The sequence below is a fragment of the Equus przewalskii genome, chromosome 20, assembly GCF_037783145.1.
Source record: "Equus przewalskii isolate Varuska chromosome 20, EquPr2, whole genome shotgun sequence".
Lineage (NCBI taxonomy): Eukaryota > Metazoa > Chordata > Mammalia > Perissodactyla > Equidae > Equus > Equus przewalskii.
Window position 1 is genome coordinate 43,108,501 of NC_091850.1, and position 12,781 is coordinate 43,121,281.

Genomic DNA, 12,781 nt, shown 5'->3' on the forward strand with positions numbered 1-12,781 from the left:
TTCCACTCTGCCCTGGACCACAAAGCTTACTCTAAGGCAAGAAAAACGCCAATCATATTTTCGGCATACGGATAAGTCAAGACCTCATCCAAAAGATAATTTTAAAAATTTGTATTTTTAAAATTAACTTGATCTATAAATCATTTTACTCAATTTGCTTCTTGAGCACTAAATTCCTTCTGTCAAGTGTAAACTGTAAAATGTTTACAGTTCAAATGAGAAAAAAAGAAGCAGCACAAATAGAATTGGTAATTATCAGAAAACTTATTCAGAAAATGAGCTATATTTATAATTCCAACCAAACTGTTTTAGTCTGCTCAGGATGCCATGACAAAATACCATAGACTAGGTAGCTTAAACAACAGAAGTTTATTTCTTACAGTTCTGGAAGCTGGGAAACCGAAGATTAAGGTGACGGCTGATTTGGTTTCTGGTAAGAGCCCTCTTCCTGGCTTGCAGATGGCTACCTTCTTGCTTTGCCTTCAGACATCGGGCAGGGAGGGGAGAGAGAGATTGAGAGTGAGCGCTCTGGTCTACTAATCTTATAGGATTAGGGCCCCACCTTTAAGCCTCATTTAACCCTAATTGCCTCCTAAAGTCCTTGTCTCTAAATGCGGTCATATTGTGGATTAGGGCTTCAACCCATGAATTTCAAGGGAACACAATTCAGTCCATAACACACACCATAAACTGTTTTCAAATTAATTTTTCAGGTTTTGATGCAATTTTGAGAAACATAAATTTGATGTCTATATTTTAAATCGCGTAAGTATTACGTAAACAAATTCTGAAAAATTTAAATAAAATAACCTTTCAGTCTGGCCACCCTCATCACCCACCTCTGAGCACTTTTTTCTGCACATTTACTTAGAAACTGCTACAGTTATTAGAAGGTCTGCCATATATAGAACCATTTTTTTCACTAGAAAGAGCCACCAAAAGTGAAATTCCCTGCATTAGAAAATAGTGATCTGTCTATTGCCGGAAGTTTTTAAGCAGGCACTTGACTGATTTGGAAGGAGTGTTACAGAAGAAATTCAAAGTTTGGATGAAGGGATGAGAGGATGAGTTTTAAAGAGGTGTCTTCTTACCTTACTCTACACGATTCTAAGCCGTAATTATACCAAAGTTATCACACACACACACACACACACACACACACACACACACCCCCAGTTCCTTGACTTCACTGAAACCCACTTTCCCCTTCAGATCCTGTTTCTGCTCTCGAGTGGGGACTTGGGACTGTGTTTTCTTTCAAACCCCAAATATCTTAGGGTTGGAAGTGGTACTCAATGCCATTTCCGGACCAATAGTTGCTCTCTCTTTTGTAAGCTTCTCCTCTGAGCAGCTGGTCATAAGAACATTTTCTCCCTGTAGTCATCACTTCACCATCCGGTCACTCATTTAAAATTGAACAATGATTCACAGTCTTCCTTTCAACTCAAGCCTGCCATAATGCTAGGCAAATTCAGCATCATACGGATGCATGATCACCTTGGCGGGCAGTGTCCTAACTTGATATCCAGTGATCCTTTCTATCACTCCACCTCCAGTACCAGCTTCCACAGTCACACTATGAATTTGGTCATCATTAGAAACTGCATTCCAAATAATTCCACTATGACACATTCAGGTACACACATATACACACATGCACGTGTCCACACACCACCTTTAATCTTTTCTCTTTTCAGTTGCCTTATTGTAGTCCCTTCATTGCAACACTTCTGCCTGCCTCAAGACCTGCAGTCCAATGACACTGCCACTTTCTCTACATCCATCAGCTTCCCCAGTACCCCACACCTCTCCATCAGTACAATCAACACCGCTTCCCTCTCTCTTTTCTACCCCTAGCTCCTAGCTCCATATTTCATCTGCTTTGTTCCTACTCATCCTTCAGGCCTCATGTTAAGTGTCACTTTCATAGGAAACATCATCCCAATGTCTAAGCTCGAAGAAGCTCCCCTATTAAACCATTTTCTGAATTCTATGTACTTTCTTCAAATACAATAATTATCATAATTATGTCATTGCGGATTTGAACATAGGAAGTCTGTTTTGTCCTAGATTGTAAATCGGTTAAGGGTAGAGACCATGGTTGTTTTATTCTCAACTATATGTCTACTAGCGTCATACCTGGCACATAGAAGATACTCAAGAAATATGCATGGAGCAACACACACACACACGCACACACACACTCTTAAAGTTTTCTTCCAGTAGATGAACATCTGTATTATGCAAATGATGTTAAATCAAAAAGAACATTTTGGGGGTTTTTTGCTGCCTAACACCAAAACTAATTGCAGTCACTTTTTGAAAAATACAATAACTTACAAATAACCTCTTCCTGGTTTCTGGGTTACAACTGACTCCATTCTCTGCTGGATGGTCATTGGCTGAGAGAGGCGCCCCACCAAGAGGCTCAGCACTTCTCCAGCAGAAAGTGTAAAGAGAAGCAGCAGAAATAAATGAATATGTGGAAGAGAAAGTCAAAGGGTGTTTGTAATTCAAAGATGCCAGAATAAATTGCAAACAGAGGCTGTGTAACACAGGAGGGAGGAGGGAGATTCTAGTTTTATTGTTAAGAGCAGAATTCCTCAAAGATAGCTACATTAGTAATCAAAGCTCAACGATGATGGAAACACCAACACTTCCTTCTCATTCAGGATATGTGGCTGCAGCATAATTTCTCCAGACTGGGGAGATGGAGGAGTCTTACTTCCCTACCCTTCCAAATGCATCTCCCAGCCTCCCAAAGAGGTCAACCCTATATCCATGACACACTACAAATTACTGTCCTCAGCATTGTCAAAACATATCTTCAACTAATTCTTGGTGGCGGTCTGAAAGAAGAGGAAGGGGATGGGTGAGGGGAGAGGGTGAGTTCCAAATTATTTTGCAGTGCATCAAAAAAAATCAATTAACACCAAAATACATGGAGAAATGAATGACAGAAATCACCACAGCAATGTGTTTCCTCATTACTCCTTCAACCAGACAGGCCCAAACCAAGATATATGAGCAACCTGGATAGCTGAATAAAGATATCTTCAACATATATTTAGAGAAAAGGCTGAAAACCAAATGGGGTAGGAACAGGGAGAGGTGGGAGGGAGGCAGAGAATGGAGATGACTGGCAGGATGCTCAAGTGCGTGGCCATTGTCGTGGGCACCTCAGCTCTAGCCCCAAAGTTGTGTGTCCTTCTCAGCAGCCCTAGAAGTCATAGGATCCTTAGAGGCACTTTAGCCTGTTTCTTTGGGATCTCAGCCCCACCCCTCAAGTGGTTTCGAAGCATCCTCCATTTACATACAGCGCTCTCTTGGAAAGGAGGCATGATAGATTTTTATCCGTTTTCACAAATAAACAAACTGGACTTCGAAGGACTATGTAATTAGCAAAAATAGCTGGGTCTACACATTGCCGAGAAATAGAACAAAAAAATCAAAATATACAATCGTATGAAAATATGGGCTGGTATAGGCCAAACAGCTGACTGATTTAAATGAGTTGTTTTTTTTTTAAATCAGTCAATTAAGCACTTCTTAATTCAGTCACTTTGGCAAGAGTCAAACAAAATCTTTGAAACTACAACACACTGTAGACAGTAAATACCACTACTGTTCTTTTGGCAAAGAAGGTTACAAATAAATCTCCTGATATCCCAGGTGTAAGGAAATGCTCTAACAAGATCCACTTGTATAAAATCACTCGACTCAGGCAACTGATTTCTTACTATTTACTCAGAGCAAGAGAGAGGAGGAAGACAAGGCTTTAGGTTTATTTATAAAAGGCTGTGCCACAGGAAGGCAAAAAAGGAAGGAATACAATGTAATTTGATGGTGGATGAATTTGCAAGCAAAGGAGTCTAAAAAAGAAAGATTGTGCTGACCCAATGCTCACAGTTTACTTTTTAAAGTTGTGGGAAAAAGAAATGGCAAAGCTCTCTATTTTGGTAAACTTTTGTTCTAAAAGATAGAATTAAAAATAACAATATCCAATCATCTCTAAATTACTTCCACTAAAAACACCACCAAAGGACTTATAATGTTTTTAAGGACTTTATTCTCATAATTTCTTCCTTGGCTCTGAAAACAATGGTTTAAAATAACTTGATTTGCATTTATCCCCTTACTGCCTTTCTACGCATACATTTTGAAATGCTTTCTTATGGGAAGGCCATTCCATGCTTAGCTTTCATCATTTATGAAATCTATTTTTCTTCACCCCAAACTTGCATGTTCTCTGTTTCTAGCAACATGGAAGATTTTCCAATAAGGAACATCCTTTGCTAAAAGACATGTTCAAAACATAGCTAAATGTATTTAAAATACATAATTGAGCTCCCATGAAAGAAAAGAACTCAGATGCCAGAAACAGGAAAAATTGAAAGGCGGACCTGGAAACACGTGAGCTGGCCCAGTGGCAGCTGTAACTAGAGTTAGTTAAGTAACCAATACTACACCCCTAATGACATCTGCATTTGTAGCTATGGCGCCCAGGATAAGCTTCACAGAGCTGCAAGCATACTATTTCTTCAAGTGAGGATGAAGTCATGGATGAGCATTTACTTATTGAACTATCCATTATATTGGAGTCAGAGCATTGTATTTTTAAAACATACACATATAAAGCTTACATTGTCAAACATTATTATTTCAGAATAGAAAAGGAGTTTCAAAATATTGTGCCAAATCATATGAAATTGTTGATGCTTTACCATTTTCTTTTTTTCTCTTTTTTTTTAAGATTTTATTTTTCCTTTTTCTCCCCAAAGCCCCCGGTACATAGTTGTGTATTTTTAGTTGTGGGTCCTTCTAGTTGTGGCATGTGGGATGCTGCCTCAGCATGGCTTGATGAGAGGCGCCATGTCGCTCATTGATTTGAACGAGCGAATCCCTGGGCCACCAAAGCAGAGCTTGAGAACTTAACCTCTCGGTCACGGGGCTGGCTCGTATCATTTTGTTAAACCATCAAATTATCAAATGAGACCGTTGGGTCCAATAGTTTGCTTTGCCTTATACAACTGATCCTCAATCTCAGTGAGCTTGGAAGTCCATCATTCACTTCTCAGTTCCCCCATGTAATTGACTTGCTCTGTTTATCAGAGCATGTCCCTTAGGAACTCCCACTCCCTCACATCCCACCTCTCCTGGCCTCAGCTTAAACATCTGGTTATTCTGTTCTGTCCAATTTCCTCTAAGTGGATCTACATGGGGGAGAAAAAGTACTAATCCATGAATGAAGTTGAGACTGAAGGAGAGGCAGGAAGAAACTTGGACCTCACTAGTGCAATTCAAGGTCAAGCCAGCTCCAGGACCATTAGCCCTGTCACTCCCAAGGATGCTCACCTCATGCTGTATGATGCTGAGCATCTCCACCACTGTCTCTGCTTTGAGTTAAGTTCTATAAGTCCCCTTCCTATCATCTAAGCTTGGTGAGTGTCGGGCCCCAGAAAGGAAGTTATAGGAAAAGGTAAAACTGCCTTCCATATTGATTTGTGCAGAATCTTCCCTTTTCAACCATATACCAGATGGAAAGAGGTGTTCTTACTCTAGTATCATCTATGATCTCAGAGCTAGGATCAATTCATATAATGATATCTTCCCTTTTCAACCATATACCAGATGGAAAGAGGTGTTCTTACTCTAGTATCATCTATGATCTCAGAGCTAGGATCAATTCATATAATGATATAGTAGGAAAAAAGCAGAAAAGTGACCTGGTTTTAAATCTTGTCACTGCTGTTACGGATTGTGCTTAACTTCTTGACCTGTGGTTTCCTTGTCTATAAAGTGGAACCTAGGCCACGCCTAGCCACAGAAGCTCATTATAAGGATCCAGTAAAATAAAGTCTGTCAAGTGTTTTGAAATGCCAAGGTACAACCAAGTGGTCAGGGAAAGTTATGTCGAGAGCAGAGGTAGGACGTCACAATGGTAGAAAAACCAGAGAGAAAATCAGAATGAGCCAAAGTGAAGGGTTCTACAAATTCAATCCCAAAAGGAATATGTATTTAGGAGACATAAATGAGTCTACTTAAGTCACAAACACAGCCCACACTTAAGGATAATGACAGTCACTTCCTTAGACATGAGTCCACTGACTCAGTGGATGTTCTGAGATCCAACACTCTCCTGGGTTCACATCCAGATTAACATCACCTCTTGCACTGAGGTTTGCAGGGTAGGCTCTGTGAGCGGCCAAGCATCTCTCAGTGTTCTCCTTCTACCCAACACAGAGAGAAAAGGAGAGTCAAGTCTTTCACATGGGTGCACCCCATGCCTTTAAGGTCCCATTATGACTTGCAAGATTTAATTTCAAATATTGCAATATTTCTTCATACAGTAATCACCTTAACAAATAATTCCCATATTGAAAAAAATGGAGTGACAAATTTGGCTACTGGAGCACAGTCATTATTACTGTACATAACAGAAGTGTAAATTGCCAGAGAACATAATTTTATTTGAACGTTTGACATATGAATTTAATATTTAAATTCTTTTCGTCACATACATCCACACTTTGCTTTGTGATAGTCTTACCTGAAGCTCCTGGAAAGATAGGTGAAGATCTCCTTAAAGCTCTGAGGTTGGAAGGACATAACTGCCCCAAACTCTTAAAAGTTGACTCCAAAGGGACTTCTGGTTACAGGTGGAATGCAGTCAGTTGCAGAAGAACACATTCTTGGTAGACCAACTGAAAAATACAAATTGATTTCAAAAATCATATTTAAAGAGATCAGAGAATTATGGAAACAAAAAGAATTAAATGAACAAAAATTCTGGAGGGCAGAGAGCTTTACGAAGGTGAAGAGTCTTTCATGGGCTGTTTCCTTCCCTGGCACATTTGCCGATTCTGAGCACACTCTGAAGATCAGACCTGGTCCATGCAGAAGAATCATAAGAGGACAAAGAGAAAAACAAAGTTTTTGGCATTCGTACAAGGGACCACAACCATTTAGAAACTAAAATATCCCTAAATGGTTGGCAGTTTTTTCCGTAGTACCTTTGTTGAATTCTAGAGCTGAGCACAAGTTTAGGAAGTTTCTGTAAGACAGGCTAAAATCCCCAATAATCGCATAGTAACTAACAGAAAAACTCTCACTTGAGAAAAGAGGCCAGGCTCAGAAACATGGCTGGTCTCCACAAGACATCCATCTAATTTGAAAGGAAGGTGTGGCAGGATGCTAAAGAACAGACCTAACCTTCCATAGTCTTCCAGAGCTTTCAATCAAAACTTCAGGAGAGACAGGCCTAAGGGGATAAGGCAGAACTGGAGGTGAAGGGACTCTTACTAAAACTCCATCCCTAACCCAGATCAGTCCCCGTGGATGGAGGTGATCAGCTCCTCACCTTCTCTGCCCCACAGAGGAAAAACAGAGCCCCATCTGGTAGAAGTAGCATGATACAGAGCTTCAATGACAAATTACTAACATGAAAAGAGGCAGCAAAATGTGACCATTAACCTAGTGGAACAAACAATATCAGTGGATACAAGGAAAATAAATGGATATTGTAGTTAGCATTCAAGGGCTTTGATACAATGATTAATATGTTCAAGAAATCGGAAGAAAATATAGGCAAAAGTGATGAAAGGATGTGGAATTTTATCAAAGAATTGGAATCTGTAAAAAAATAATCATTCTAAGACTGAAAAATGAAGTATCTGAAATTAAGACCTCATTGGATAAGTTTAATAGTGCAACAGAAGATTTGGTAAATGATCCCAAGAAGGATCAGTATAAAATATTTGACTAAAGCACTGAGAGAACAAAAAAATACATGTATCAGTCACATGCAGGTCATAGGGCAAAACCCTATTCCTTGCTATTAGAGTTAACTGGAGGAGGAGGAGGAGATGATGATGATGATGAAGAGGAGGAGGAGCTAACATCTGTGCCAATCTTCCTGTTTTTGCTTGAGAAAGACTGTCACTGAGTTAACATCCATGCCAATCTTCCTCTATTTTTGTATGTGGGACACCACCACAGCACGGCTTGATGAGCAGTGTGTAGGTCCATACCTGGTGTCCAAACCCGTGAACCCCAGGCCACTGAAGTGAAGTGCATGAACTTCACCATTACGCCACCAGACCAGCCCCTCTGTGTGGGAAATTTTTTAATTACTGATTTTCTTTCTTTAGTAGGATTATAAGAATATTCGGGAAGAGGAGGAGGAGGAGAAAGGGAGAGAAAGAGACAGAGAGGAAAAGAAAGGAAGGAAGGAAGGAAGGAAGGAAGGAAGGAAGGAAGGAAAAAGGACAGGATAAATATATAAAGAAAACATAGTCAAGAATTTTCCAAAGTTCTTAAAGAAAGCAACCCTCATATTCAAGAATCTCAACTAACCCCAAAGATGATAAATATAAAGAAAACCAAAACTAAGCACATCATAATCAAACTGCTGGGGACAAGATTCTCCCTGTTTCTGATAGGCTGGATGGCCACCGTGCTACAGGTCTTATGTTAAACTCAGATAGAATGTACGACAAATTATTTTTTAATACTGCTAATTTTAAAAGGAAAATTAACTTCCATATCTTCAAAATAAGACCAAGTGGAAGATGCATAAATTGTGTTTATTGTTTGAAGATTTTAGCTGCTTTTCAAAAATAATAGAACTCACTTGTTCCAATTTGTCCTATAATCAAGATAAATAAAAGCAATTTCAAGAAGAATCTCCATGCCTGACTAATATGAATAAATCGGAACATTGAGAAAGTAATCAAAGAAGCAGAGGTAAGAATACGAATTCTTAACTCTTCATGTATTTACTCTAGAAAACACAGATATACAGGGGCTGGCCCCGTGACCGAGTGGTTAAGTTTTCCTGCTATGCTTCGGCGGCCTGGGGTTTCGCCAGTCTGGATCCTGGGTGTGGATATGCTTATCAGGCCATGCTGAGGCAGCGTCCCACATAGCACAACCAGAAGGACCACAACTACAATATACAACTAGGTACTGGGGGGCTCTTAGGAGAAGAAGAAGAAAAAAAAAAAACAGATATACAGAAAGCTTTAGAAAGCTTGGCTGAGGTTGTTCATGATAGAATAGTAGAGAATCAGGCATAAATTGTGGATGGACTTAGAGGTAAAGAGTCAACATTTACTGAGCCTTTAATTACAACAATTATTGAGCCTTTAATAGGTGTGAGGCATTATTCCAAACTTTTTACAGAAATCATCATGGATGTGAAATGAACTTTACATAGATACATACACGGATATGAAAATGAACTCATTTACAAGCTGAACTTCCATAATGTAAATCATTTCAGACAGTACACTATGTTCAGGTCCACTAACTCTTTTTTCCTTTTAGTTAGAGATAAACATTCATTCTAGCTGTCGGCTTCTGCATTTTCTCCGGAGTGTCGCAGATCCCAGTGGAATCAACCTGGGTTCTCTCTGAGTCCCTTTTTCACAGACCAAGCCTGCTCTACTCTCCTTTCTCGTCTCAGAAACTGCCAACCCCTCTCCCTTCCTCAAATTACACCATCCCCTTCCAGCCATAAGCCTGGCTGTGAAATAGGATATAGTCCCTCGACTTTTCTCTTCCCTTCCAGCACACACATCCATTTCCTCCTAAATTGTTTTTGCTAATCACTTTGGGAAACAGGGATAATTAAAATCATAACATGAAGGAATTTAAAAACTCATAATATTCTTGGAGCCATGCACTCTTTATTCTTTCTGGAGCACTCTTTTCTCTGCATCTGAAATTCTAACCAAGCTCAGTTCGGATTCTGCCCCCCTATATCACTCACCAAATTTCCTTCTGGGCCCTATCCCTTGATTAAATTAAATCCTGCTGATGTCATAAAAACATCTGGTGTGTCTGGGCTCCAAGGGCTCAGTTCACAACTTGGAGGCCCCCTGAAGTCTCTGCTCTGACTCTACCAGCTATTTCCTCCATAACATGGGACTCTCCAAGGTAAAGGGTCCATCAGCACCCAGTACCTCTCATTCCCCCGTCCCCTGAGAGGAAAAAGAAAAGAAAATTTGGAAGAGAAAGGTTCTCAATATCTAACAAGGTGACATTATGTCCTAGGGCCTTCAGACAGACCCATGTGCCCAACTATCATAAGTAGATCTACACAACAAGACATTTGCCATTATGAAATTCCTAACATTCAAGCCAACTATAGATATCGTCCCACTTCACTCAATTGAGTCATTATCTTCCCAAGCTGGACACACAGGAGTCATCTTTCCTTCTTTCTGTATCCTTTACATTCAGTCTAAGGTTACTATTTATTCCCTTTATTTTTATTTATTTATTTTTTTTTTTGAGGAAGATTAGCCCTGAGCTAACATCTGCCACCAATCCTCCTCTTTTTGCTGAGGAAGATTGGCCCTGAGCTAACATCCGTGCCATCTTTCTCTATTTTATATTTGGGATGCCTGCCACAGTTTGGCTTGATAAGCGGTGCATAGGTCTGCACCCAGGATACAAACCAGCAAACCCTGGGCTACCAAAGCAGAACGAGCAAACTTAACTGCTGTGTCACCGGACTGGTCCCTTTATTCCCTTTATATTTTATAGTCACTTTTTCACCATCACTCTCTTTTTTCTGCTGAATGTAAGTATTTGCTAGTTATATGTAGTCACCTTTAAAATATCTTGGAAGAAACTGACACCAGTTGATGTTTGAAAGATTTCCTTTCTCTCCTGCTCTCTAATTTCTTTTTAATGACTGCCCATTCTGTTGTTTTGGCTTAATACTTATTTTTCGTATCTTAAATAATTTACTTTCCACAAGATAAGAGTTTTTCCAGCACTTCCTGCTTACGTCTCTGTAAACACAACAAAACCGGAAAGGCAGGATTATGTCATATGTACCTTCCACCAATCTACCTTTGATTCTAGGCGTTTAGCATCAAAAGCAAGTCTATAGAGCCGCATAGCAGTGAGCAGCGTTCATCACTCCCCATGCTTTCCTCCCCGTTATTAATCTGCCTACAGAACACATCACTCTGGCTGCTGGGAGATGTCAGTACTCAGAAAGGAACTTTAAAATTATGTAAGAAATGAGTTCACTGACCTCTATTTCCTTGCCTATTTGGTAAATAATTTGTGGTTTTCTGAAACTGGAAGCATATTTTAGAGTTCAAGCAAGCTTGGCAGTAAATTGTCCCAAGGCTCATAAAAATGTGCACACGGGGTTTTGCAGACACCAAATCAAGTAACTAAAGTGAAATGAAACCAAAACAGAGCTGCGTGTATGCACACAGCGTACCCCAATCCCCAAACTGTAGACACAGTGGTCTGTCTTCTGGTGTGTAGCACAAATTCTATAACAGTAAATAGTTCAGTAGTCAAGCTGTTTGTTCCAGTTGCTTTTTCCCCCTAATTTTTACAATATCTCTACAGTCAGTTTTGACTGCTTTAATGAAAGACATAGATTATGGGTTGCAACCTAGACCTCCAGAACCTCTCAGGGTCTAGCAAGGCCATTGTCCGTTGTCTCTCGTCTTCCGCATGTTCCAAGGAAGGTCAGGAAGGCAAGTCAGAGCTGATAGCAAAGACACTATGAGGACGGAGGTGGGGTGAGCAGAGGCACACACTCTGGCTTTGGGAAAAGAAAAGAAAACCACATGTAGGGATCCCAGCAGGCTACACATCATGCGGAGGAAGAGGAAGTTGGCTCAGACATATACTAACCGTTCAGTTCTGTTTCCCTTTCTAGTAAAACGTTCAGTCATTGTCCCAAGACCCTCCAGCAGTTAGAAGGAAGAGCTCCTACTGGAACACAGAACTTGAGACCGGAAGTCCGCGGCTCGTTGGGCACAGGCCCAGTTCACAAACCCTTACAACTAGGACTCCCTGTGCTCTCCTACTGTTTTATCTCAAGACACCTACCAGAATGATCCTGTTTTAAATAAGCCAGATAATAGAGCATGTTCACTCCTCTGCTCAAACCGCCCAATGGACTTCCATATCTCACAGAGAAAGAGCCATAGTCCTCGTGATAGACTCCAGGGTCATCCACCATCTGGTGAGCCCACACCTTCACCTGACCCCTTCCATCCTATTGCCTGACATCTCAGATCTCATCTCCCACAGGACCCCTTCTCCGCTCTGTTCCAATCACTCCCTCTTGCCTCAGTGCCTTTGCACATTTTAGTTTTCCTGCTATTCCCCCTGATACCATCGTGACTTGTTCCTTCATCTCCTTTAAATCTCTGCCCAAATGTCACCTTCTGGTGAACACTGTCTGCCCATCTTATCCAAACTTATAAACTGTGACTCCCCAAGACTCCTTATCCCCAATCCCATTTTGCTTTTCCCTACACCTTCTTATATTCTATATAATATGATTTCACTTTTGTCTCACCACAATGTAAGCCCTATGAAGTGACGAGGTTTTCTCTCTTCTGCTCACTGCTGAATCTCAGCATCAAAAATAATGGCTAGTACACAGGAGGACTCAATAGTGATTTATAGAACAAATGAGTAGAATATAAAGACAGTTAAACATTTTCTTCATACTTCAATGTCATCACCAACTAGCTTTCTGATCTTACACAGATGACTCTTAACTTAAACAACTAACTAGCTGTCTGATCTTAAACAAGTGTCTGCTCTCAGCCACTATTTTCTCATTTGAAGATAATCATTCTTCCCTATAAGGATCACATGAGATAATGTATTACAAAAGCACTGTAAAAAGTATTGTGCTATGTAATTTAAAATTATGATTAGTAAAATCATTGGTTTAGTTAGCAGCTTCTCATAAATGAGCAATAGAGCTCATCCAAAAGAAATAATGCAT

General features: G+C 40.2%; 1 long non-coding RNA gene across 3 annotated transcripts in view; it reads right to left on the minus strand.

Annotated features, from left to right (window-relative positions):
* LOC103549738 (uncharacterized) overlaps positions 1-11,856 on the minus strand; it is a 136,683-nt gene extending 124,827 nt beyond the window's left edge. For 2 of the 3 annotated variants that reach the window (XR_011530617.1, XR_011530618.1), the window contains exons 1-3: positions 11,671-11,856; positions 6,551-6,704; positions 381-480 (exon numbers count right to left, since the gene is read on the minus strand). This is a non-coding gene — a long non-coding RNA (uncharacterized lncRNA). Of the gene's footprint in view, positions 1-354; positions 481-6,550; positions 6,705-11,670 lie in introns of those variants that run through there. The other variant, XR_011530616.1, reaches the window with a different exon arrangement.
* Positions 11,857-12,781: the final 925 nt, after the last annotated feature.